Source organism: Rutidosis leptorrhynchoides, chromosome 10 (assembly GCF_046630445.1).
Source record: "Rutidosis leptorrhynchoides isolate AG116_Rl617_1_P2 chromosome 10, CSIRO_AGI_Rlap_v1, whole genome shotgun sequence".
Taxonomy (NCBI): Eukaryota; Viridiplantae; Streptophyta; class Magnoliopsida; order Asterales; family Asteraceae; genus Rutidosis; species Rutidosis leptorrhynchoides.
The window spans coordinates 248391587-248402012 of NC_092342.1; the positions used below are offsets into that span (position 1 = coordinate 248391587).

The 10426-nt window shown below is 36.3% G+C and overlaps 1 pseudogene; it reads right to left on the minus strand.

Moving 5' to 3' along the window:
• Positions 1 to 3375, minus strand: LOC139870940 (ABC transporter G family member 10-like; annotated as a pseudogene).
• Positions 3376 to 10426: the final 7051 nt, after the last annotated feature.

The window sequence follows — 10426 nt, forward strand, 5'->3', positions numbered from 1 at the left end:
TCAGACTCGATCTGAATCTTGATTAGAGAATGATTTATCTTTAGTTTCTGCCCCTATAAGATCGATAGTATAACCCCAGTAACGAAGTAACCTATACGCAAAGGTGAACACCAACATCATCCCCAAATTATTCCATTTTAGTATCTCCTTTATGTTTTGCTTCTTCAAGAATTCTTCTCCGTATATCAGGCATCCATCTTCGAATCTTTCAAGACACCTCCATCTTCCATTTGATCCTCCAAACTCGTTTAACAAAAAACACTCAAACGAGTACTTAGAAAGACTCAAATAGTGCATGAAAAACCAGTATTTTGGTATAGGTGATGATATGTACACAACCTATTTTTATCCATACGCAACTAAACATGCATTAAAGTATTATACCATAAAACACTCCGGTGCATGCTTAGTTGTGTATGGATAAAAATAGGTTGTGTACAAATCAATCCTCTTATGGTATATTGTTGTTGCTCGATATGAAGTATCCGGAGAACAGAAAAAAAACGACCCCATTACCCCTTCAATCAAAGAGATCCCTATCGTGAAGTTGGGCATGAGAGCACTAAAAAACGCCACGAAAGAATTCGATGTCAATAATACCAACCATACAACTAGTGAAATATAGACAAACCCGACCGTTTCTTTTCTTATCCCGACTAGCCAATAGGTTGGGATCGAGTATAAAAGCGCCACTATCAAAAGAAACGGGATGAATACGAGTGTGTTGGCTAAAGTGTAGGATGAAATACGATAGGCGCCGATTGAGGTCTCTAACATTAGAATTCGTCGTTCATGCAAGAAAATAGGTAAAGTGTCAAATGATGAATATAGTAAAAACGTTAAGTGAAACGCAAAATCCCTATTTGAGTCTGCATATGAAACCTTTTAACGTTGTTGAATATCGACCCCAATAGAATCCCGACTAGTACCGCTTGAGCCATTGTCGCCATGAAAAGCTGTTTCGTTCTGGAAATGTTGCAGCAAAATTTTTGGCTTAGTATTATCACCTCGTTAAATGGAGAATTCGCTTGCACTAAGGGTCCTCAAAGGATGTTGTCTACTTCATAAGGAGAGCACTGCTCTAGCCCATCACTTCAAGCCTATTCAGGTTGATTTGATCCCTTCAATCTGTATATAATATTATATATTATATGCATCAAATGACTGATAAATCATCTTTTGCAACCAATTATTCTTCAATAGTAAAATTACCGGAACAAACTGGAACAAGGAAATACAAATCCGTATTATATCTGCTTATTTTACAGCGAGTAGCCCTTGATAGGCACGCTACTGAAATTTTTGTGCTTTGAAGTTTACAAGTGTGTGAGAAATATTTAAACTACAAGTCTACAATGTATGTTATGGGGATATGGGTGTGCGATGCATGTAATATGTAAGATACATATTTAAGGAAGGAGTTATTTATGATCCATACCATACATGCTACATGTTGAATAAATATAGAACAACACTAAACTTCCATGATGCCCTTTTATGTTACTTATATTATTGATGCTTGTCAAAAGTTATCAAACAAAGTAACTTCTTGTTATCTCTTGTTCAATTTGTTTATTGTTCAGATCACCTGTGAATCTGTGATATCATGTTAGGCTAAGTATCATGCATGGCTACAGTGTTTATATTGTGGAATTTCTTGTGTGTTTATTTATAATTAGCGTAGCTATTGAAAGTTTGACACTTGATGTGTTTGTTTGATGTCCAAAGGACTAAAGGAGTACGTTTCTTACTGTTTCTTTCTAGATACAATCAACCTTACAAAATTCCTTATAAGATTCAATTTCATGCTGGTTTTGATGAACATATTAGCTACATGAGGAGTGCTTGAGCAAGGGGCATGTTTGGATGCACTTATCTCATTAATGCTGGACTCATCCGTCAGTCAAACAGTATGTTTCTTGTTCCAAAACACCATTGTTGTAGAAAACCCCGATTACTTCTTTTTAAGAGCAGTCCGTTCTGATTTTCCAAAATCCGTTTAATTAATCGGTCAACGTTGGTTAAGGGGTCAAAATAGAATTTGTTGATCCAAGTCGGTCAAAGTAAAAAATGGTCAACATTTAAACAAGAATTTTAGAGATTTTGAACCTAATGAACGATTTTAGACAATTATGTTTTTGCCAGGTTGCAAAATTCGTTATTTGGGGGAGTAATCGGTCGGGATTTTGGAAAGAGTAATCAGCAATTGGGGGATTAATCGAATTGTACTTTTTATACATTTAAATGTTAATTTTAAGAATTATGTGTAAAATGTAAATATAGAAGAAAACCATAAACATTAACTTTAACATAAGGGAAATTCGCCCAAATACACTTTTTTAAAAAGTTTTATTCCAAAATACACTTTTTGGAAAAAATTGTCTATTTACACCATTAGGTCGACCACCCTTTGGGTCGACTACCCCTTTACCTGGTCGACCAGTTTAGTTTTCAAGGTGTTCGACCAACATTCTTTCTTGTTGTTGGTCGACTACTTCAATAAGATGGTCAACCCTAAGGTCGACCGACTTGTTGGCCAAAACTCGGTCGACTAGCTACAGTCGACCATAGTTGCATTGTAGTTGACCAATAAGTAGGTCGACTAAGCATAAAAGCACACTTTTGAGTAGTTTTTTATTTAAGTTTACTGTGTTACCATTATGTGTTGTGTAGCTTGAAGAGTTATGTAATTCCAATGTACCTTGCCATCCAATTTAGTGAAATAAATTTTAATTTGAACAACAAATATTATATATTATCTCATACTACATTTATTACACAACAAATAACACATATTACAGACATATAACATACCTAACTTATTAATAAACCACAAAGACTTAAACACACGACAGTTAAACAGAAAACATACAAACACACACACCTATCATCCATGACAGTTAAAACACAAAGAAGAAGCTAATCATCACTCAAATTGTAAGTCAAGTCAAATTGTGTTGAGCATGATTCTTCACGTTTTCCCTTCCCCTTCCCCTTTACCATCCCCTTCGGCTTTGCCTTCGTTTTTGACTTACACTTGGACTTTTGTGTACCTTCAAATAGATCATAATGTGCGGTGCAAGTTGATCTAGTGTGTCCATATTCCAAGTAACGACTGCATTTTCTTTTAGATTTGAAATTGTCTTTGTCTTCTCCTTGGGACGGTATACGAGCAGTACTCTTTGGTCTACCTGATTGTCGTTTTGTAACCAATGGCGGTCTGACGATTTGTAGGTGTCCTTGATCTATCCATTCAGAAATATGATCTAGCGGGTTAATGTCTTCCATGTATGCAGACTTGTACGTTTCAGTGTGGAAATACTTCTGAACTTGTGTAGTAACGTCACGTAGGACAAAATACCTTGTTACTGCCATTACATGTCCACAAGGTAGACCGGAAAACTGCCATTGTTTACATGTGCAAGTTTTATCTTGTAGATTGACTTTACTGCCTTTTTCATATCCATTACCTCAAACTTAACTTGTGATATCGGTTTCACAGTCCAAGTAAGAGACTTACGATTTCTTTTACCCAGCTTACGCTCTGCATATGGTGTGACAGGTGTTGTTAAACCATCAGCAGTGTTTCGATGTTCCCAAAACCATTGTTGAACTGAAGCTCTAAAGAATTCAAGAAACATTGTAACAGGGAGTTTCCTAGCATGAACTGACAGTGCGTTCATGGACTCTGCACTATTAGTAGTCAGGTAAGCATACCGAACACGATTTTCATGATGTCTAGACCATCTGTTGAGGCCAATAGTAGTGAGTGTACGTGTACTGTCTGGAATACGTCGTGATAGTATACCATAGTGGTGATCAAAATCAGATTTTCTATACGCTTTGCACATTTTTTAGTAGTGCCACTCGTAACTTTTAACCCTTTTAGAGACACTTTTGAGGTTTCCCAACAAATGTCTAGCACATAGTGCATGAAATACTTCGGTAAATACAATTGATATGCCAGCAGCTATTGCAGATGCCCTGTCAGATATAATGGTAAGATTATCAATACAACACCCCGAAGACTGTAGAGAGTCTCTTAGATTACCAAAAAACCATGTCCAATGATCGGTGGTCTCTCCTGCTCCAATACCGTAGGCTAATGGAAGGATTCAATTATTAGCATCCATAGCGACAGCAATCAAGTTAGTCCCCAAGTAACGACTTTTTAAATGAGCCCAATCGACTATGATTATTGGTCGTGCATAGTTAACAAACAAACGTGTCTACATATAAAAGTATTGAAACATTGTTAATGAATACGAGTTAAATTAATAAGTAAATGAAGAGAGCACTAAACATATCGCTGCACCAATGGACATGTAACTCATAACAAATCTACCTTCGTCGTCCGTTCGAATGTTGGTTACACTACCTGGGTTAGCCAATCTAAGATTATATAGATAATTAGGTAGTATTTGAAAGGAATCTTCAAGACTACCCCTCAACATCTCAATTGCGTAATATTTGGCTTTCCATGCTTGGTGGTATGATAGACTAATTTTAAATCACGCCGACATATCAGTCCTGATATCATCCGGTCGATAGACACGACCTTCTTGTTTCATCACCTCTTTCAATATATTCCCTAGGACCTTCTTGGTGGCATGCCTATTGTTTGGAAGAATTTGGGTATTTGAGCACGTGTGTAGATCATTCAACTTCCGTACTTGAAAGTTGTTGCTATCTTGTATACACCTAGCAGTAATTTGCCATGAACAATTTAGTGATATGCATGTAGCTGTATACCTTAACTTGTCTGAGTACTTTGGTTTTATCTGGAACCCTTCAGTAACACACTTTGTACGTAATTGCATAAGAAAATCTTCCTTGTTTTCGAAAGTCTGATTCAATTTAACTAGATCTGAGGTTTCATATATTGTCATTGATCTAGGTTTCATTTCGGGTTGGGTGTTAAAAGTAATAGTGGCATGTTCCAAAATATATCATTTTGTTGGGGATTATACTTAATTGGCTGGTCATAAGTTGATTTTTGATCGACGTATTCATCTTCGTATTCATCATCACTATCAGGAACATCATCCTCATCAACTATGTAGTTAGCAAAAGGGTGTTTTGTTGGTTTGACTGGATTCACATTTTCCATATCATCATGCTCGGATTCGCTTTGATCAGATGTAGGTAGGTCAACGATGTAAGGATCTTCCTTTTCTTCAACTTGTGGTGGTTTTGGGTTCAACATATTGGTGTATTGTATTTGTTGGTTGATTTCATCTGTAGTTTGAGTTTGTAAGTTGAACTGATTTATAGATTGATTTTGTAGGTTGAAATGAGTTGTGTATGGATGTGGTTGGTTGTACTGATCAGTGTATGGGTGGTGATTGTCAGTTTGGTGTTGTAGGTCGTACTGATTGATGGATGACTGTTGTAGGTTGAACTGATTATTGTATGGATGTTGTAGGTTGAACTGATTATTGGGTGAATGATGTAGGTTGAACTGATTATTGGATGAATGCAGTAGGTTGTACTGATTATTGTAAGGATGTTGTAGGTTGAACTGATTATTTGTCGGATGTTGTAGGTTTAACTGATTATTGTATTGTTGTTGTAGGTTGAACTGATCAGTAGGATTAGTAAGGTTTCGACCTAAAACATGCATTGAATTCGTAATATCTTCTAGATATATGTGAACGGGTTGATTTGAGATGGCGAAATTCAAAAAATCATTAAAATCATCTTCATCATCATTGATATCCAAGACACAGTTATCTACAACGTATTTCATAGATATAACTAAATCTTGTGCAACATCGATCTTTTATAACACATTTTTAACAAAATTATACGATTTAAGGGTTTGTTTGGCGCGATTGGAAGTTTCAAAGGTACTCTGGGACAATTAAGTGGCATATAAACTATATGATTATTGACATGTTCAAAATAACCTCCTGAACAAAAATATATCTCTAACTTACTCATCACTAAAAATGTAAAGACATATAATAGTATTCCTCACAAGTAAGTGACATGTTCAAAATGACCTCTGAATAACTTCAACTGCTAATTTGTTGTGAATATGAATTTGGTGTGTTTGAATATTGATCAAGTGTGGTACTACTTATAGAGTACAAAAGGATCTAACGTTATCCAATTAAAATCATGAAAGATGGATTTTCCATCTGTAGCTAATAAGGATAAGAAATGTTATCTAAATGTGGGACCCAGGTTGCTTGTTTAATCATGAAAATCATTTGTGGTCGACCACTACATTATAGTCGTCAACTAAAGCACATTTTTCTAGTGGTCGACCCACAACAGGGTCGAATATAGTGTACTTCATATAGTGGTCGACCACAATTTACATTAGTGGTCGACCAGTCAAAAGGGAACCTGGCCAACCTGTTCAATGGAGCCTGTTCAACCTGCTGACTTAGCATACAACTACACACTACACATACATACAACATGTTTAACACTATATAACCTTTTCAAAATACAATACCAATTCAAACATTACCCCCTTTTACGTACTTCGATTCGAGATCTAAAGAATGTCCTCCCCATCATGTGTCTGTATTCCATTGCAACCTTCGTCGTATCTTTCTCAAATGGATAGGTTAGCTAACAAGCTACACGCTCCATGTGTATGCAAACCCATACACCACAGTCACCGAAAAGTCCTGACTGCTGAGGGGAGTCGATATAAGTGAATGTAGATGGCATCGAGACATGTGGTGGAGGAGTGTAGCTAATTGCCCTCAAGAACTCTGGCAGACACTTACCCAACTCAGAAACATAATAAGCGCGGTGGTCAATTGATTTATGATTGACAAAACTATCATAAATGACGATGGTGAAGTCCTTAAGATCAAGCACAATAAGCACCAGGGATCCGCATTTTCCAAACATGTTGGGAATAGTACCTACCATTTAAAGTTATACAAATAACTATAAAGTGAATGTATATGTGTATGTATACGAAAACTGTATATGTATATGTATAAAGTAAACTAACCTTCTGACACTTCGACCAATGTAGGAAAGGGAGTCTCGAACCATCTGCATAACATGTGATATCGGGATTGGTGTAATTCGGGTCAAGTGTTACACCCGTTTTAAAAATCCCCATCTACTTAATCATGTCGACCGGCATGATCGCACATCTTTGACGGTCCTTTAGCGGCTGAAAACCCATTTGGATCTAAACGGTAGCTCCACCACAACAACATAGATCCCCAACCATTAATATTCTGCAATTAACAAACACTTAGTCAATCTCATCATATACAGTTAAATTTATGATATTAATTACAAAGTTATCTAGGTACCCGCCTTCAAATTTACCATAGATCCGCTCCCAAAACTCGTCAGTGAGGAATATAAGTACGTCGGATAGGCCCCGAACAAATACCGAAATGCACTCGAAATGTGGAGTCATCAACTCTTCCGGTGTCGTAGGGCCTTCCAGATTCCTTTCATCATCATATAATATGGGAGGGCCGGGATAGATAAGTCCAGATCCATGAATCAAATCGTCAACGATTTCTAGAATAACACTATCAGCAACTACCGGAACCCTCAGTCTCCCCTTCTTCTGTTGTTTTATCGGGATTTCTTTCTCTGGTATGTCAGGCTTTCTTTTACCAGCTTTTTTGATCATCTGAGACGGTGTAACGTAAAGAGACATCCTTGCCCTTGCAACCTGACGGTCCCTTTTTCTTTTCCTTACATAAACCGGTGAAGCAACCTTCACATTATCAAACAAATCTTTCTTGGTTGTTTGAACTTCTACATCTGACACATATCCACCAATGAAACCACCATCATCCTGTCACAGAAACACACAAAAATAAATTAACAGAAAAACTCCATATAGTCGACCTTGATTATGGTCGACTATAGTGTAAATTTACTATAGTCGACCTCATAAATGGTCAACTATAGGCTATTGTGGTGATAGTCGATCCAATGTAAGGTCGACTACCGATTCACAAACTGTACAAATTAAGGAAATTAAACTCACAATCTAGTCACATACATTTTATACTTATAAATTATCAACTTGCACAATAAATGAATTATATAATAAGATATTACATGTACTTCTTGTTGTTGTTGTTGAAGCTTTTGTACCATAGCATAGAGTTTTAAAATACTTGTCCGATGGATGCCTTTAGAAACATATAAACCCGGCACTATCTTTAGTGTCTCACGTGTAACATGGATGCCAGCCTCAACCCGATCACTTATCACCTTCATCTCCTTGGCATGTTTCTTTTCCTGATCATCTAATCTGTAACGACCCTGGATTTTCCAACTTTTATTTATTAATAATTATTATTATTAATACTTGTGATTAAACAAATGTATGTTATTACATTTACTTGTTTCCATGATTGCCCGAACTTGACTTTAATTGCCCGAAACGCCCTTGCAACACCCGGAACTTGCACGAATAATATCTTCAAGTATTATTTACATTCATAATTAATTTTATTAATTATTTTGATTAACTATAGTTATTAGTTAATTCCTTGGGCTTTAGATGGATTAATTTGTGAATTACTTGAACTTGGGCTTGTTAAATGTTATGGACTCATGATTGTGGACTTATAAGCCCACCCTACACCTTAATGGACTTAATTGGCCCAACACATATGTAAGTATTACTTTAGGAGTTACTTAGATAAATAAACTTAGTAAAAACCTATTTACCTTTTACTTGCACATTTTCCCCATGCATGCACCCTTAACCACCAAATGAGTCAAAGAAGCATGCTAGCATTGGTGGACATCCTCCTCCCCCATTGGTGATGAAAACCCACGGCTTTTGTGGCCTTTGAGGGGTGTTTTGTTTCAAAACTTTGACTACCTATTTACTAGCATTCTACCTCCTCACTTCTACACACATAATACTTGCATTTCTCTCATCTTTTCCTCTCACTTTCTCTCTAATATTGTAAGTAACAAGAACAACTTCTTCTTCTCTTCTTTCTCCTCTAAAAACCGTGGCCTAGATCTTCCATCATCATCATTCTTTTGTTTGTTATTACTTATCTTTAATTATGGTTACTTACTTGTAGTTGTTACTTACTTGTTGTAAGAATCAAACTTTCTAGTTTGTTCTTCATATTATCTTATTATTCAAGAACATGCAAGGATCTAAACTCTCTAGTTTATGGTTCTACAATTAGTGTTTTAAAGATTTAAAGTTCATAAGTTCTAAAATCATACTTGTGTTCATGAAGTAAACTTAAAAGTTTACTTTCTAAAGATCAAGACTTAGGCTTGAATCTTTAAAAGTATGAAACCCATGAACTTACTACTTGTGTAACTACTTTATTTTTCTCATTTGTTCATCTTTTAAAATCGTGATTTTGGTTGTGGATGGTCAAGTGTTACAAGTTAACTTTGATCTCGTTTCTCTTGAACTAAAGATTAACTTTAAAAAGGTTCAAGAACATAAGATTTACTTAACAACTTTAGATCAATCTAAAAACTATGTACTACCACTTAAGATCTTGATTTATTTAGTTTATTTTCAAATTATAGTACAATGTTATTTTTACATTACATGCATGTGTTGAATCTATGACCTTGATGCAACTTTGGTTCATCAACCTTCATGCAACTCTAAAGTGAGTCGTGCTTCATATCATAGACTCACACAAGGGTTATGATGGTCAAACCTTGGTCAAGATGATGCTAACACATCAACGAGTTGTACACTTGAAGCTATATGCATCAAGGATGAGAACCGTGATGAGCATCAAGCACCAAACCACCGGAATCCATTTAAAACTTACTGTTTCTGTCCAACTTTCTGATCAGCTGAATTCGTAACTGACCAGTAGGTCTGGGCTGATCTAACCTTGATTTTTAGATATGACTTTTCGAGTAGATAACTTTTCATATAAGACTCGTCTTCATACGAGTTACGGTTTAGAGTCTATGGCCCTCCGATCGTCACTAGGTCCATTTACTTTTCTGTTTCCTGTTTCTGTTTTCTGTTTACTGTTTTCTGAGTCAGAACCGAACACCTGGGCTACTGTAACTGTGATATTCAGTTAGCTCTGTTCGAGTAGATAATTTTTCGTTTAGGACTCGTCTTAATACGAGTTACGATTTAGGATTTATGGCCCTCCGATCGTCACTAGGTCCTTTAACGTTGTGCAGAAAATTCTGACCTACTCGCACTTAAACCGTCGCCACGGTCAAAATAAGACGAGTTTGCTTCTGAGATTTTTACCACCCTTAAGGGACTCATAGATGGAGCCATGGCCACTGGTCTCACCTTATTTCAGTAGGTATAGAGACCGTGGTGACTGACCGAAGTCAGCCTTTGTTTTAAAACTTCTTTTATGAACAAAACATACCTATACCTTTCGTTTGATGATGATTGATGATGACCCTTATGACCTTATTTACATACTTATAAACCTTTTAAGGCAAGCTACTGACT